Genomic DNA, 11,494 nt, shown 5'->3' with positions numbered 1-11,494 from the left:
GATGGTCTGTCTGGGGAATTCTACAAGACCCTCTTCTCACAAATAACTCACACCTTGGCCAAAGTCTACTCCTCGATATGGACAGGGTGTCCATATCTCCCCACAGGGAACCAAGCCATCATAAAACTCATAGCTAAAAAAGGTAAAGACCCCTTGGAACCTGGCTCCTATAGGCCCATTTCCCTACTTAACCTAGACGTGAAAATCCTGTCCAAGATAGTAGCCTCTAGACTTGCCCCAATCATGCCTTCTTTAATTCACCCAGCCCAATCAGGATTTACTAAGGGCAGATCAGCCGTCTCTAACATTCGAAAGGTTCTTTTAACCCTCAACCGGGCTAGACTTCATCCGGAAGAGGACCTGGCCATCGTGACCCTGGATGCGGAGAAGGCCTTTGATAATGTTAATTTTGATTGGCTTCATCAGGTCTTGCGAGACATGGGTTTCTCTGGCTCGTTTGCTCACTTTGTACACTCAATGTATACTTCCCTGGCTGCCAGGTTATGCGGCCTCTCTGATGAATTTCACCTTTTCAAGGGCACCAGGCAAGGGTACCCCTTGTCACCACTCCTTTTTAACTTGGCCCTAGAACCTCTTTCTAGATATCTCTTAGAAGTAGCTCCCCTACACGGGGTTCGTGTTGGATCTCAGGAAATACAAATCTCCCTCTTTGCAGACGATATTTTGATTTTCATGTCTAACCCCGCTGCAGATGTACCTATGATAGTTTCCATTTTTGACAACTTTAAACTCTGCTCCGGCTTACGCATACATTTCTCCAAAAGCAAAATTTTCCCTCTGAGTCGACATCCCCACCCCTCATGGGTAATGAATTCCCCACTTCTAAATGCTAAATCTCATATCACATATTTGGGCTTTAAAATAGGGAAATCTCCATCTTCCATCTACACCCTAAACTATCCTCCTCTATTCCTTAAAATACGTCAGCAACTGGTTAATTGGTTGGGTTTGCCACTCTCGCTCCTGGGGAGATGTAATCTCCTTAAAATGGTTAGCTTTGCCCGATTGCTCTATCTGCTTTAGACACTGCCTCTATTAATTAAGCACAAGGATGTTCAAGCCCTTAATCAAGCCTTCTCTAAATTCCTCTGGAATGGCAAGTGGCCTCGTATTTCAATTGGGAAGCTGTCTCTTCCTAGCAGCGAGGGGGATATTAACTTCCCGGACATAAGAATGTACAACCTAGGGCTATTCCTTTTAACTGGATATCTTCTATGTGTCCATCCCTCACACAAGTACAAAGAGAGCTCACACTCCTTCTACGCAAGGACAGCATCAATACAGACTTCAACCTACTTTCCTCTAAACGTCGTTTCTACAATAAATGGAAGGACTTTTCAGCAATTCTTTCATCGGCTCAGGACTTATCTGATCTATGCAAATACTTTGCATATGTGGACCCAACCTTTGATTCTACTAATGGGACATTCTCCCCGCTAAAGGCCGCCAGTTATAGGCCTCCCCTCACCCCCTCTATCTTTATCCCCCCCCTCTTTTTTTAGTTTAGTGAGGAACTCTCATCCTCCTTGGAGAGACCCTCCCCTTTTCTTGCATTTTTTGGTTGAATATTATCATTCCCCTTCCTCTCCAGGGTTTTGGTATTTTTCAGGATTAGACAAGTTATCTTTTGTGAAAATACAAACACCTGTTGTATGTACTGGTTCTGTTGTTGTATTCTATGCCTAATCTCTCAATAAAATGTATTTAAAAAAAAAATATCACATAATGTGTGCCTGTGTCAAGGCTATGGACATTTACATTTTTGCAAGTTGTTAACAAGCAGTAAAAGAGATATAAAAGAAGCCATCACTAGCCTCACTAGCTGCATGTACTGTAAAGTAATTTATCCTCAAGGATCACAGCGAGCACAACTCTAAAGAAACTCTAAAGATGTATTTCAGTTGGTCTCTAACAACTTAGAAACACCTGGTTGTTTGAATTAGAAGGCTGACAGGATGCCATGATTTTACTTACACAAAAAGTGAGGAAAAAGAATTGTGATTTCAGTGCCTCTGTTGTAAATTCTTAAACAATGTATACAGCTAGAGAGGTGAATGAGAAACTGAGTTAAACTATTTTAATGATTATTTAGAATATGTACATTGTAAACACTCAAATGTGCATAGTCTGGTCATAAGTTCACTTTTTTTTTTTATTCAAAAATTTCTTTGTTGGTTTTTCCGAAAAATGTAACAATACAAGCAAAAGGTAAATTCAATGTAAACATACAGCATTAAGCTTAGTGATGCACTTGTAACATAACATAAGTTCATTTTAAAGGGGGGGGTACCGGAAGTGACATTGCGGAGGGCAGGAAGGATTTGTCCCGCGGCAGATTGATGCACAGTAGCGGTTTTATATGTGAGTGGCTACATTTTTTTAAATAAAATTGTATGGCAATACTACACTATATCGGCCCCCTTATTCCGTGATCCGTGGTACTACCAGTGAACCCATAACTTGATTCCTGCAAGGAGGAGCACCCAACCATCCCCCTTACCTATACTATACATTCAGAGGAGGAGAGGAGAAAGGATTGGGTCCCTTAATAGATCTAAAAGGCGCATTACCTGAGGCATGGAGGTGAGCATTTAGCACACCTAGAGGTGATAAGCACCGAAGAGCACCTTTATGCACAAGATGTAGATGTGGAAGAAAAGTTACTTTAATACACAGAAGAGGAAGATTTACTTTATTATTGTTTGGGACACTTGAGCACTTTTATGAAGCATATTGGTATCAAATCACATTTGTCATATATTGAGAAATCTAGTTTAAAGAAGTAATTAATTTGCACAGAGCACTTTATTGGCACGTGATTATCACCTTTATAGAGTTTTATTCATATATAGTAAAAAATCACTATAAGCACCTTTCTGTTATTTGGATATGCATTTATTTATCATCTAAGAAAATACTGTATAGAGTTTTTATGATACAGATGTATATATGATTTATACACTCACCAATATCAGCACTTTATTTTATCATCATATGATTTATTTTACTATATTTAATTAACACATTAGAAATCAGTGGAATTATCTATCAATTTATTTATTTATTATTATTTATTACTGAGTCACTTTATACTACACATCACCCTTGAAGCGCGGTACTCCCCCCCTTTATCTCATTTCTGTAACTGTGTGGTTAACAGCAGTACTAGCGGCATTGAGGGTACATATACTTATACACCTTACAGGACAGCGCGAGAATCACACCCACATATATAAGTTCATTTTAACTTGCTGCCCCCATGCAAGAAACAGAGGGCAATTTGATTAAATTGTTATATTTAAGAATTCAACAGTTAATAGTTTTACAACAAACTCATCAATCTAAATCAGATTGGAGTCCTGAATATTGCTGATAAATGTACTTTTAATGGATGTCATCACAAAATGTTCACATTACCTTTGATAAATGATAGGAACCATATGTATCTTGGGAAAGGGTCATGCTGTTTTATTCCTTTATATACCAAAGTTGATCTACAGGAGCATTACTGCACACTGCCTTAAATAAATTAAATTTAATATAAACTTTTGAGCTCATGTTCCAAATGCTTCTCTTAGGGACTTTTCTAATAAGCAATGAAACTCTAATTCAAATCAATTTGCAAGTAATGTATTTCATGGAAGGAAAAGAACAAAGCAGTGTGTCTCTGTGCTTCAGCAAAAACATTCTCATCATTGGCATGAACAAAGTACATGATAACCAACTGTAAATGGCCTTCACAAGACATAGATTTCATTAAAAAGTAGAGAAATATTAGAACCCCTTAAGGAAGTGATTGAAAAAATGAGTAACAGGGTGTATATGAACAGAAATCTCCTGGAAGGCGACTCTTCTCTAAATGTAGGCACTTTATAGTTATTATTTTCATTAAATATACCCTCTGTGGATTTCTGAGTACCATATTCCTAATGTATACCATATTATAAAGGGATCTGAGAGTCTTGTGTCTCATAGGGGATTATTACAAACACCCCAAGGTCAAATTGAGGAAAACTTCACTTGAAGCCATTGGGATTTTCAGTTAATGCTGCCAGCTTCAAAAGGTTGTAGAATAAACTCAATACATCTATGCCAGGGGACTGCATTCTTTAAGATTAGGATTACCAGTAGGTAGCAAATCAAATTCACCTTTATTTCACTGTATGATCAGAAGATTGTATGAGTTTATTTTCAAAGCCCAACTTTGGCAGAAAGAAGAAAAAGTTCAATACATGTTTTTTTTTTTATCGGAATCAGTTTAATTTTAAACAATCAACATGTCAATAAAGTGCCAATGCATCTGTTCAAAACCAGCAAATAAAAAGATAATTTGCTTATTGGTACCATAAAGATAATGTACTCTTTCAAGCTATAGTCAACAGGCTTCAAGTAAGGATGGGCTGAACTGCCATGGGTTCAGCTCAAGCAGGATTCAGGGAACTTCAAATATGTTTGGATGTCAAACCAGAGCCCATTTTTCTGGGCTTATAGGGAATGGGTTGTCAAAAATATAGCATGGGGGAACACGTGCCAATGCAAAAAAATATATATTTTCAAAAATTCCATTTGGCCAGGAACAGTATTTTTTTTTAAACACTGACAATTCCAAAGAAACATTTGTTTTAAATTGTGGAGGAGTCTGTGTGCTTTTGCCAGCAATGTAAACAGTATTTTTTGGGGGGATTATGCCCTTACTCCCCAAAGGAATATGCAAAATGAAGAATACATGGAGTGGAAAAAGGTTTGCAATAAATGGATTGGTACTATCTGGAAAAACTAATTATGGTGTCTACATTCATTTTCAACATGGCTGCCCTGCCATACCAAGAAAAAAAAGCTAAGGGCAAGATCTTAATCTCCCTCTGCCTCTCCGGCCAACAGTTCAGTTATACATTAAAGAGGGGAAAGGCCTCTTACCCTGGTAGGTACCAGCTTCAGTACACAAAGTACACCATTGTGTGTGTGTTGGTTACAGAAATATATTGTACAGAAATGTGTGGTATTTAGCTCATAAAGCAAAAATGTTTGGTAAATACACCATAAAACAGGAGTGAAAGCCAATTCACAAAAGGAAAAAAAAAAAGAAAATGCAGTAAATAAGTAGTGGTCCCGGCTTGTGATATTTAAGGACCCAGCAGCAATCTGCACCCTTAACAACCAGTAAACACCTTGGATGTTAAGGAGCGGGTGGCTGCTGTATCCTTAACAACTGACGAGTCATCAGTTGTCAGCGGGGTTTTCCGTTAACAGAAAAATGTAAAAAAAAAAATTGCCTGCAATGAAAAATTAAGAAAAACAACAGTGTGGGGTTCCCCCCAATCCTTACTAGGCCCTTCGGGTCTGTTATTGATTTTGAGGGGAACCCCCATACCAAAATTTAAAAAAATACTAGCGTGGGTCCCCCCAAAATGCATATCAGACACTTATCCGAGCATGCAGCCTGGCAGGCAAGGAAAGGGGGAGACGAGGAAGTGCCCCCCTCCTGAACCATACCAGGCCACATGCTCTCAACATAAGGTGGTGCTTTGGGGTGGGGGGCTCTGCCTCCCCAAAGCACTTTGTCCCCATGTTGATGGGGACAAGGGCCTTTCCCCACAACCCTGGGCAGTGGTTGTGGGGTTCTACGGGCAGGGGGCTTATCAGAATCTGAAAGCCCTCTTTAACAAAGGGGTCCCCAAATCACATCTCCCCCTATGTGAATAAGTATAGGAGAACATGGAGTACAATGCCTGGCTGAACACATAGCAAAAAATAGGTGTCCCTAAAAAACTTTTTGGAAAGGTTGACAGCTATGCAGGAAGGGGATCTGCTGTAGAACACTTGAAAGGGTCCTGGTTCTGAACCATAATAAAGGGCCCCATAACAGATGTTAAGGGCCCTGTAATTCGCGGGAAGAGCCTGGGACCAATGGGAAGGGCCCCACAACTGATGGAAAGGGCCCCATGATGGGGTCAGGGGGGTCCTTCATGGTTTTTGGCACCGGGCTCTAAAGGCTTTAGTTATGCCTCTGATGACCAACATGCCTCCTGTCCTATAACCCTTGAAAGGAGGAGCTGCTGTGGGAGTTGGCTGCCTCAGAGCTAGCTTTCAAACTTTTTATTAACCACAGTTTTAGTAAATCAACCCCAGTGTCTTATCAGAGAGGGCCTTCAGTGCACCAGGAAGTTTTTTTAGTGAGAGGCAAATTTGGCTGTTCCCTGACAGTATGGACTGGCTAACTTTCATTAAAACAAACCAGTTTGTGATCAATTCGGGTCCACCGGCACTCAAAAAGTTTTATGGCTATTGTTTTACAGATAACACAATTAAAATGGTTATTTTAAGATGCAACCTGCCTCATTCTCCCCTCTCATATTTTGACCTAATCAGGCTGCCCACATAGTTTCCAATCACTCTACAATGTTTGTGGCTTTTGTCTTTCAGATAATACTATATATTCTCACTAGGCCAGGGTTGTAGAGAAACCCTGACCCTGACAATGCACTGATGAGACTGCACTGATGAGGCTGCACTGATGACACTCCACTGATGAGGCTGCAAAGATGAGGCTGCACTGATAAGACTGCAATGATGATGCTGCACTCACGAGACAGCACGGATGAAGCTGCACTGATGAGACTGTATTGATGGGCACTGAGAAGACTGCGCTGATAGGCATTGATGCGATTGAACTGAAGACACTGCACTGATGGGCAGTGGACACTAATGAAACTGTACTGATGGTAAAGGATGACTCTAATGGTAAAGGGGGGCTCTCATGGTAAATGGGGGCTCTGATGTTACAGGGGGACTTTAAAGGTAAAGTTTTTTTTTATGCAGCATTCACTGGGCTGTAAGAAATTGGGTTTAAGACTGCAATGGTTCATTTCTCACAGTCAGGACAGTGCTGCATGTCAGCTAACATCACTCTATTACTTCTGTATTTTAAATAGATGTAAAAAATGCTTTTCGCTGACAAGGATGGTATCTCCTGCTTTAATGTAGCACTGTTCTGACTGTGAGAAATTGGGTAGTGCAGTTTTAAACCCAGTTTCTTACAGTCACTCCTTGCTGACACTGTTACTAAAGCCCCTTTAACACGGCAGGTCCCATCAGGCCTGGCTGTCATTTTTTCAGGAGGACCTAATGGGAAGGTCCATTCATCCCTATCGACAGGCAGATATAAACATACTCTATTTAACCGCACCCCTTTAAGCCACGCAAAATATTTAGCGTAATTTAAACTATGCCCATTTTTGCCACGCCAACAATTTTTTTACGCTTTGGCCACGCTCACAAAATGATTGTCCCTTCCCTAGATAGCATACTATTCATGCACAGTACCCTGCTGCAGCCATCTGACTTATAAGAGAATTGGGGGACTGGCAATTTGACTATAACAGGAATGCCATACTGTTATGTTACCAGTCATATGACCCTGCTAATGGTAGGCAAAAAGTAAAAAAATAGGATTTTAGAGTTAGCACTAAAATTGATTTCCTAGAGTATACTGCAGAACACAGGCTCTTTAGTCATTGCAACTGGGTTATATACAGCTAACTTTTTTTGTTACTGGACACCAAAAAAAAGGAATTCTGTAGAGACATCACCCCCATAATTAACCCTTTCATTCTTAGCTAGCCACAATTTTAGAGGAAGCAATTAAAAGATATTAAGAACATCAAGACGGGCCCTGTGTCCTATGCTGTACTCAAGGAAATGGATTTTACTACTAAGTCAAAAATCCTATTTTCCTAGTTGTACAATACAGGGCATGGGCTTAATTATCATTACAAATGCAACATCCAAAAGCAGCCCAACTGAGGGATGGTTACAGCCAACATCACCAAAAGAGCCCAAAGGTTAGAAGGATATACAGACTGTGAGAGCAGCTTGTAGAACCTTATACCTAAAACTGGCATCAGGGAGGCTTAAACAGCCACCTGGTAGAACTTAACAAACATGTGAACAGAAGCTCAGCCTTGCAAATTTGAGAAACAGAAACCTAATGCTGAGACACCCTAGAAGCACTAACGGATCTCTTAGTTCATGCATAGGGAAGGGAGGAAACCTATCCTTGATACTTTAGACTTTAATATATCTGATCCACGTAGCATTGGTTGAGCAAGAAACAGGAAGAGCCTTATGGGAACATTCAGGAAGCACAAAGAAGGAATCAAATTTCCTAAAAGCAGCAGTAGATGACAGTTAAACGGTAAACTCACACAGTGCACACCATGTTCGGACAGTGGAGAGAAATTTTCCTTGGATGTTTTTGAACAATCCCTCTGGAGGTGATAGGCTTTCCATAGCCTTTACTATCTGAAGGTCCCTGTGTATATACAACGCTGTGATTGACCCAGCAGTGGGTCTATAGTGAAGGTGAGAGACCAATTCACCTGGTGGTGGGATTGCACTAATCACGAAAGCACTAATTAAGTTTTGCACAAGATTCATTTGGACACGTGGATTCACCATTTATTTGATTGATTGTATGGACATTGGAACATGTATGGACACTGATTTTGAGTTTTATTACACTATGTGTGCACATGACTGGCGCAACACTACTTTTTGGTTTATTTAGTTTACATTGTGTGGTTTAGACACTTTTAATGTGTGCAGCCGGTCTTTATATAATTTGTTTATTGCACCATTCACTATTGATATATTTTTGCGCTGATAGTTTTTGTTATATATATTTTGGAACAATACCTAAAGAATGAAGGACAACATTCTGATTGGAATGTAGAAATCACTAATTCAGTGACTCTTCGTGCAGACATGATAGCCACAAGAAAGGCCACCTTATGGGCAAGATCATACAAGGTAATATTCCTAATCCGTTCAAAGGGTAGTTTCTGAAGAGCAGAGAGAAGATACAAATCCTAGGAAGTCACAGGGGAATGCCCTACTTCTCTATCCTGCAAAGTGGGCATAATCTGGAGGGTCAGGAAGGTCAGAAAGATTAGTCTAAACTGATCCTGGCTTCACATCCAGAACAACCTACTGTGGCAAAGGGTTTGAAAGGCCTCCAAATGGAGAGCCCACTCCCATGGATCCAGACATTGATGACACAGAGAGAATCCACCTGTGAGTTTTCCACACCTAAGGTATGAACTGTGAACGGGCTGAAATGTGAATTTCTGCCATGGAAGATCAAGTCTACTTCCCTGAGAGCAGTGCAACTTCTGGTGTCTCCTTGACAATTTATTTAGGCAAAAACTGTGGTGATGCCTGGCTGGATTCTTAGCTGGTGTCCTCGCAGTAGAGGAATCCAACATTGAAAGGACAACTGAATTGCCCTGAATTGTTCCAGAATGTTGATCAGAAGGTGGGTTTCCTCCAATGACTCCTGCACTGAGAGGCCCAATAGGCTGGCATGCATTGTAAGAACCTTCCACATCTGTGGAGGAAAGAACATTCATAACCCCAGCACTGGGTTGGAAATCCACCATACTAGGAAAAAATTGGCTTTGGGGTCAGATCTATGGAGCAGTCCAGGGTTTATCCTGATTATACCTAGCAGCCAGAAAGTTGAGTTGCAACATTCTGGAATAAAACATGCAGTACAGTTAATAAGGAAGCAACCATGATTCCGAAGGCCCTCATGCAAAAATAAATTGAAGGCTAATTAAAGAACAAAGACTCTAAAGAACAAAGAGACAGAAGTTTCCTAAGGCAGAAAGACAGGAAAATGTCCAACGTCATCATGGCTGGCAGCAATGGTAAGGACTATATAGATAACGAAATTATGTATAAATGTTATAATATGAATTAATTCACACCATACAACAATTTCAGTAGCGCAAGAATGATGGTACCTCCTTACCACCTCTAAGTGCTTTTTTTAGTTGATTAAAAGAACAGCACAAGTACACTTATAGCAACAGACTATAATATGATCACTGAATTACTGCACACTTCATCCTAAAATCATTAAAATAGTCCATAAAAAGTCCAAAAGATCAAACAGGCAGGTAATAGCTTGAAACTCTCATCCAGGAGGGCAATAATTGTGAGCTTAGAGTGGACACAAATTAAATGGTTGGTACAAGGCTATGCCGGACCAGCCCAAAATCCCTTCCCCACTGAATTCATGAAAGAAACAACTGTAGGTGTCCCTGGGGAATTTGAGTGGAAGGGCTGGAAATAGTTAATGTAGTAATGAAGAGTATAGAAAAGAATTTGTAAAATTTCAACATTTATTGATTTATATTAAAATTCAACAAGATGCAAAGAATAACATATTTAAACTTTAAAATGACATTCCATATACATATCCTGATAGGGATAATACATTAGGGGTTCATGAAGCAGGTGAGTATGTCCTCCAACATGTTTCGGAATTTTTGTTCATATAATTCCTTCTTCAGGGAAGTTTTATGTACACACAACCGTGCATTCACCACCTGTGTATCTACGGATGTATAGAATGTAAGCAATATTATTTAGGACAGATACATAAACATAGAGGCAAGCAATATATCTTATCATCAATAGACGATCCCCAAAGTCCCATAAGGGTAGAGAATACCCATGATAGGCATATATCTGTATGCACAAGTATATCCTTAAGAGTGAGCAATAACTGTGAAGATATCAACTTACCCCTAGAGGGAGTATGGAGCAAAAAGCGTCCTTCCAGTTGTCTCCTCACAGAGGATATGCAGCAAAAACGGCTGTTTGTATAGCAAAGGATACCTTATATTCATGCAGTCTGACTGTGCAGTCCTGTGGTTTGTGTGTGCAGCAAGTATATGAACTTGAGAGGATACAAGTCCCTCCACACGTTGTCAGAGTATTGGTGTTAATACTGGCAGTTCACTCGAATCCCCAATGGCCATATGCACATTGTGTTCACGAGGAGCACACAGAGGAGATGAGTCCACACCTATCAAAGATGCATAAGTGGGGAAAGAAAATATTTAGCCATAATGACTAGGGTTGAGCGGACACCTAGATGTCCGTGTTCGACGGGTTCGGCCGAACTTTAAAAAAAAGTCCGGGTCCGTGTCCCGGACTTTTACCGAACTTTTCCCGGACACCGAACCCCATTGAAGTCAATGGGGACCCGAACTTTAAGGCACTAAAATGGCTCTAAAACACCAATGGAAAGGGCTAGAGTGCTGCAAATGGCAGCAAAACGTAGTTAAGAGCATGGCAAGTGCTCTGCAAACAAATGTGGATAGGGAAATAACTTAAAACAACAAAAAAAAAACAGAAAAATAAAACAATGTTCTTCATCTCTGAAGGACGAGGCCCATATGGAGTAGGAGGGAGGTTGAGGTGGTGGTGGATGTGGCGGTGTCATAGGCATGCGCACAGGGTGTGCCTGGTGTACCTGGGCACACCCTAATCACCTAGGGCACATAGCATTATCGCTCTGTTTGCCAGTGAGGAGATGGGAAAGATCTCCCTCGCACCTGCTCTGCTCTATTTCTCTTTGCCAGCAGGGAGAGTAATGTATCGGGGCCATGTACATGTAGGCAAA

This window comes from Pelophylax lessonae, assembly GCF_965119305.1.
Source record: "Pelophylax lessonae genome assembly, chromosome: 3".
NCBI classification, from domain to species: Eukaryota; Metazoa; Chordata; class Amphibia; order Anura; family Ranidae; genus Pelophylax; species Pelophylax lessonae.
This window is presented reverse-complemented; position numbering follows the sequence as displayed.